Source organism: Mustela erminea, chromosome 21 (assembly GCF_009829155.1).
Source record: "Mustela erminea isolate mMusErm1 chromosome 21, mMusErm1.Pri, whole genome shotgun sequence".
NCBI classification, from domain to species: domain Eukaryota; kingdom Metazoa; phylum Chordata; class Mammalia; order Carnivora; family Mustelidae; genus Mustela; species Mustela erminea.
In genome coordinates, this window is record NC_045634.1 from 19,213,861 (window position 1) to 19,220,702 (window position 6,842).

Consider the following 6,842-nt stretch of genomic DNA (forward strand, 5'->3'; position numbering starts at 1 on the left):
CTACAACACTTGACATTAATTAAACCTGCTTTAAATAAAGAAAGTGTTAGATTATTTTTCTATTACATGCAATATTTACATTAATTATACCAAATGCTGAAACTGTTTTCTATAACAAGTCATCTGCACTCTCAATAAATTCATGTATTTTGGAGACTAAAAGGATGTGCTGGGAGAGGATTCTAGCATGCTGTACTTTGTGCATGTGAAATTAAAATGCTCTGCTCCAGGGAGCTAGTCCTTCGTTTCCACATCAGACACTGCTCTTTCTTGCTCTCCTATAGAATCATTAGTGAGCAAAACTCCTCTATAGCACACTGGGGTAAGGACTCATCTCTTCTACGCTCTCAGCTTATGGTCTGAAATGGTATTTCCTGGGGCTGACACTCTGACCAACGGCTATTTGGTTTCCACAAACAGAAGGGGGTTCTTGCAGTTTCCTTGGCCTGCTCATATCTATTGACTTTCAGTTCTTCTAATTCCATAGAGACCCATGTTTTTCCACTCCTTCCTCCATCCAGATAGATAGACCTGCTTCTAGTCTCTTGTACCCACATTGTTCCTTCTCTGCATGGATTTTTGCACATGCCAATTGCTTAAACTAGAACACTGGTCTTTCACACTTTGCCTAGTCCCCTCTATTCTCTTCCACAGACCCATTAACCTCTTTTATAGGACACAGAGCAATGACAATTACACATCTATGGTGTGATTATTTGATCAATATATCTATCCTATTGAAATATGAGCCTTAAGAGACAGGAATATATGTTTTCTGGTCTACCAATGTATCAGGGTCTCTCACGTATCCTAGAGGCCCTGGCATAGAGAAGGTATATAAAAATAAGTGTAGATTAACTGAGTAGATGAGCAAATGGAGTGAATGAATTAATGAAAAAAAAAAACCATAACTATTGGATCCATGTTTTGTCTCAAATTGCCCTTCTGCTTATAAAACCCTCTGGCTTTCAATCTTTTCATGACCTTCTTCCCATAATTTGAGAGATGCCAAATCCCAACTCCTGCATGAAGTAATTTTTAGCTATTAAATCCTCATCAAATCCCTTTTTTTCTCCAAATGTCATACATCATGAATATACATGGAATTGCATTTTATGGTAGTTTTTCCCCCACATCTGTAAAATATGTCTTTCCTACCAGACTGTAGGTCTATGATGACACAGAAATATTTCTTACCATGCTTAAAACAGCACCTAACATACTGGAGATAAAAAATGTATTGGGCTTATTTCTGGATTCACAGAGATTCTATCTCTCGTTATATGAAGAAATGCATTAATGGCTAAGGGGATGACTACTCCACTCTTAAAAACAATGGCTTGTGTAGTAAAAAAAAAAAAAAAAAAAAAAGGATTTGGTTGGGTTAGGGAAGAGGAATAATGGCACAGTGAGAAGGAGTATATCTAGGTCCAATCAGGAAAACATAGCCAGTCCCACCAGTGATTTTTAGCAAAGAATTTAATACAGGGCATTGGTTAAAGCAGGTATGAGAGAGCTAGAAAAGTGAAAAGGGCATACTTGGGTAGCATAGAAATAGTAAACATAGTCAACTACCATCCTCGGGTTTAGAAACAAAGAGAAGAAGTTGAGATCATTAGAACTAGAAGCTTGGAGGAAGCACCCTGAACCTGGAAGTCAGATCTCTGAGGTGCTGATGCCAGAGAGATCACAGGGAGGCCAGAGGAAAAGGTGAAAAATTGGAAGGGCCTGCCACAGGAACAGTTCACAACCACTACGGCAACACCAAAGTTTCCTGTAGAAACAGGAAGCTTTGGTGGGTCCTCGCTCCCACTGCCTGCCTGCCAGTCTTCATCCCAGTGGCAGAACTTACCAGCTGAAAAAGGGTAAATGTACTTTGAAGCATCCCAAAGCCAAATAGAGACGAGGAGGTTCAGAGCTGAGAGACAGTAGTTTCACAATGGCACAGGAGGAAAAGAATGAATGACATTTCCTACTAACATGAAACTGCCAAGAATGCACAGATATTTGGCAAAATACGTGTAACATGGTGATTCTTGTTTAAGTGACATTTTAGGATTTAAAAATGACCTTTTTTATTGGCTGCTTTTAAAACAGACCACTCCAGATAATGATAATTCAGGGACTAGTTTTTACTCTTTCCAGAGAATTTACTAATGGCCCACAAAATCATCAGTAAATTTTATTATCTTGAAATGCTCTGGGGAGGGGAAACTTCTGGTATTTAAAAGAAAATACTTCTGTTCTTTTCCTTACCAGCAGCGACCACACATGGCCAAGATTAAGGCTCCAGACCTTCGTGGCAAGAAGGAAGAGCTGCTTAAACAGTGGGAAAACCCGAAGTTGGAGCTGTCCTAGCTGCATGTCCCCAAAGTGACAGTCAACAGTCACAGTGGCTTCAAAGCTCTCCAGGATCTCAGTTATTTGCAAATCTATCCCATGTGCTCTCACCGTCATCAACCAGATTCAGAAGGAGAACATCAGGAAATTCTACAAGGGTAAGAAGTACGAACTCCTGGATCTGCTGCTCAAGAAGTTATGTGCCATGTGACTGCGGCTGAACAATCACAAGGAAAACCTCAAGACCAAGAAGTAGCAGAGGAAGGAGCAGCTGTACCTGTTGCGGGAGTGTGTGGTCAAAGCCTGAGCTTCTGCATCAATAAAACACAAACTGAAGGAAGAGAAGAGAAGTGGAGGGAAGTGGGAAAGTGGGAAATGGGGAGGGGAAGGGGAGGAAGAGGGGAGAGGGAGGGAGAAGAGAAGAATTTTTTTCCCTTTTGGTCAGAAAAAAAGGTTCTTAGAATACTTCAGGGTTATGAACAAATGCTTAAATTATGAGAATAAAAATATAAAATTAAACTTTAAAACTGTATAAAGTTTAAAGGACTTAATTCTTCCATTCACTGGGTATTTGTCATGATGCTAACACTATACTCCTGTGGGACAGCTTGGGGAGGGGAGCAAATCAATCTCTACTACAGTTTTGTTGAGTTCTTTCAGGTCTTCTTAACTATTCTCTGTTCACAACTCCTTTCTTGCCTCCATCCCTTAACACAAACACTCAAAATCTAGTCTCCACATTTCCCTGCTTGTGCCCCAAAATACTGACACTGGGAAACTTTGTTACCCATCCTCTTTGCTACTTGGATTCCAGTTGGATTTGACCAGCAGCATGCACAAGCAGAGGATCAGAGAAGAGGAGAGACATTGGGGTATGTCTTCCTGATTTTGACCATAGCACTTGGCTATGTCTCTAGAAGTGGCTAGCATCTCTCTTTGATTACCACACCTATTGTGTGGCCCATTTCCACAGCTTCAGTATTTATTGGGTTCCAATAATACTGTTTGCTTTCTTTAACCCTTTACTCCTAAAGGTAACAATGGCTTTCTGATCTTGGTGATCTTTGAGCATCTCACATTCTTTGTCCATTCCCTTAGCACTGTTCATACCTCTGTAAATATCTTTTTTATTTAAAATCTTTTGAATTGTTGAAGTTGGATTCTGTTTTTTTGATAAGAACCTGAATGATTCACGGGTACAGTAGAGTATTATCTATATGCTAGTTGCAACATCAGAGATAAAAATATAAGCCTTTTATATTTGTTTGACTTTTTGGTTACTATTTGTCTCAATTACTGGACTACAAACTACATGAAATCAAGGCCCATAACTACTGTACTCCTCACTATATAGCCAGAAATAATATTGTACCACCTATAGGATAGTTGACAAATATTAATGAGGGATTTCATTCATTTAATAAATATTTATTATAGTTATTATATACTATTATATAATAATTGACATTGGGAGTACTACAGTGAGGAGAGAAAAGGGCAATGAAGACGAAAACCTCATGATAAAGGGATAGAGAGTCATTATGGAATAGTTGACCAAGTTTAGAGTTACCTCAGATGGAGACAGTGAGTATCTCTTTATGAAAGATGATGTTTGAGCAAAACCTAAAACAAGAGACAAACTAGATCATGTGGAAGATGAACAGCTCCACTAAACCTGAAAGAGGTAGGTACACCAATATGAAAAATCATCAACTCATGAAGAAAGACAGCAAGAGAAGAAGAAAAGAAGAAGGAAACTACAAAACAGCTAGTAAGCAATTAAGATGTCATCATTTGCTGACCGATAATTATTTAAATGTAAATGGATTAAATTCTCTAATCAAATGGCATAGAGTGGCTGACTGGATTATAAATAAGATCCAAGTATATGCTTCCTTTAAGAGACTCAATTTAGATTTAAAGATACACATAAGCTCAGAGCAAAGGGATGGTAAAAGATACCCCATGCAGGGGCACCTGGGTGGCTCAGTGGGTTAAGCCGCTGCCTTCGGCTCAGGTCATGATCTCAGGGTCCTGGGATCAAGTCCCGCATCAGGCTCTCTGCTCAGCAGGGAGCCTGCCTCCCTCTCTCTCTCTCTGCCTGCCTCTCTGTCTACTTGTGATTTCTCTCTGTCAAATAAATAAATGAAATCTTAAAAAAAAAAAAAAGATATCCCATGCAAATGAAAACCAAAATCGGGCAAGACTAGCCATACTTCAATGAGACAAAATAGGCTAAGTCAAAAACTAATAAAAGACAAAGAAAATCAGTCAATTCATTAAGAGTATATAACAATTGTAAGTACATATGCACCCAACATCACAGCACCTAAATATATTAAGCAAATACTAACAGATCTTAAGAAAAAAATAGACAACAATTCAATAACAGTAGGGAACTTGAAAACTCCACTTTAAATAATGTCTTAGTCTAAACGGACCAAAGAGACATAAAGAGTACATTCTACCCTACAGCACCAAGACACACACTCTTCTCAAGAATACATGGAACATTGTCCAGGATTATCTCAATTATGCAGGAAAAGCATTTGATAAAATTCAATATTCCTTCCTGATAAAAACTCTAAAAAAATTGGGTATAGAAGGAATGCACCTCAATATAATAAAGGCCATATATGACATATTCACAGCTAACATCATACTCAATGGTGAAAGTTTGACATGTTTCCCTTTAAGATCATGATTAAGAGAAAGGTCCCCCGTCTTACAACTCACTGCTATTCGATGTAGTACTAAAAGTTCTAGCTGGTGCAATTTAGTCAGTAAAAGAAATAAAAGCATCCAAATAAGAAAGGAAGAAATAAAATTGCCTCTGTCTGCAGACGATGTGATCTTATGTATAGAAAATTCTAAACATTCCACCAAAAAACTATTAGAACCAATAAACAAATTCAATATAGTTGCACAATACAAAATTAACATACAAATATCAACTGCATTGCTGTATGCTAACAATAATCTATCTGAAAAAGAAATAAAGTCTCATTTATAATGTCATTAAAAGTAATAAAATATTTAGGAATAAATTTAACCAAGAAGACAAAAGATCTGTACTCGAGGAACTACAGAACACTCATGAAAGAAGTCAAAGAAGACACAAAAAGATGGAAGATCATTCCATGCTCATGGATCAGAAGAATAAACATTGTTAAAATGTCTATACCACCTAGAGCAATCTATACTTTTAATGCCATTCCGATCAAAATTCCACCAGTATTTTTCAAAGAGCTGGAGCAAATAATCCTAAAATTTGTATGAAATCAGAAGAGACCCCAAATTGTTAAGGAAATGTTGAAAAAGGAAAACAAAACTGGTGGCATCATGTTGCCTAATTTCAAGCTTTATTACAAAGCTATGATCACCAAGATTACTATAAAGCATGGTACTGGCATAAAAACAGACACATAGACCAGTGGAACAGAGTAGAGAGCCCAGATATGGACCCTCAACTCTACGGTCAAATAATCTTTGACAAAGCAGGAAAAAAATATACAGTGGAAAAAAGTCTGTTCAATAAATGGTGCGGGAAAATTGGATAGCTATATGTAGAAGAATGAAACTCAACCATTCTCTTACATTCTACACAGAGATAAACTCAAAATGGATAAAAGACCTCAACATGAGACAGGAATCCATCAGAATCATAGAGGAGAACATAGGCAGTAACCTCTTCGATATCAGCCACACAACTTCTTTCAAGATATGTCTCCAAAGGCAAAGGAAACAAAAGCGAAAATGAACTTTTGGGACTTCATCAAGATCAAAAGCTTCTGCACAGCAAAGGAAACAGTCAACAAAACAAAGAGGCAACCCACGGAATGGGAGAAGATATTTGCAAATGAAAGATCTGTACGTTAAAAGCTATAAGACATTGATGAAAGAAATTGGAGAAGGCACAAATTAATATGCCATGTTCATAGATCAAAATAATTAATACTGTTAAAATATCCATGCTATCCAAAGCCATCTACAGAGTCAAGCAATCCCTATCAAAATTATAATAGCAATTATCATATAAATAGAAAAATCAATCCTAAAATGCGTATAAACTTCAAAAGATCCCAAATAGCCAAAGCAATCCTAAGAAAGAACAAAGCAGAAGGTATCAAATTTTCTGATTTCAAACTTCATTAAAAAGCTATAATAATCAAAACAGTATCATACTGGCAAACAAACAAACAAACAACAAGAAAACAGATACATGGGCCAACGAAACAGTCAAAAGTCTAGAAATAAACCCATGCATATATAGTCAACTGATAACCATAAGGCAGCCAAGAATATGCAATGGGAAAAAGCCTCTTCAATAAATGGTGTTGGAAAAGCTGGATATTCACATGCAAAAGAATGAAACTGGGCCCCTATCTTTCACCACTGAAAAAAATTAACTTGAAATGGAGTAAAGACCTAAATGCAAGACCTAGAATCATAAAACTCCTCAAGAAAATATAGGGGACTAGCTTCTTGACATTGTTCTTGGC

The 6,842-nt window shown here is 37.3% G+C and overlaps 1 pseudogene; it reads left to right on the forward strand.

The window, feature by feature from the left end:
- Window positions 1-2,271: 2,271 nt before the first annotated feature.
- Window positions 2,272-2,647, forward strand: LOC116581608 (annotated as a pseudogene).
- Window positions 2,648-6,842: the final 4,195 nt, after the last annotated feature.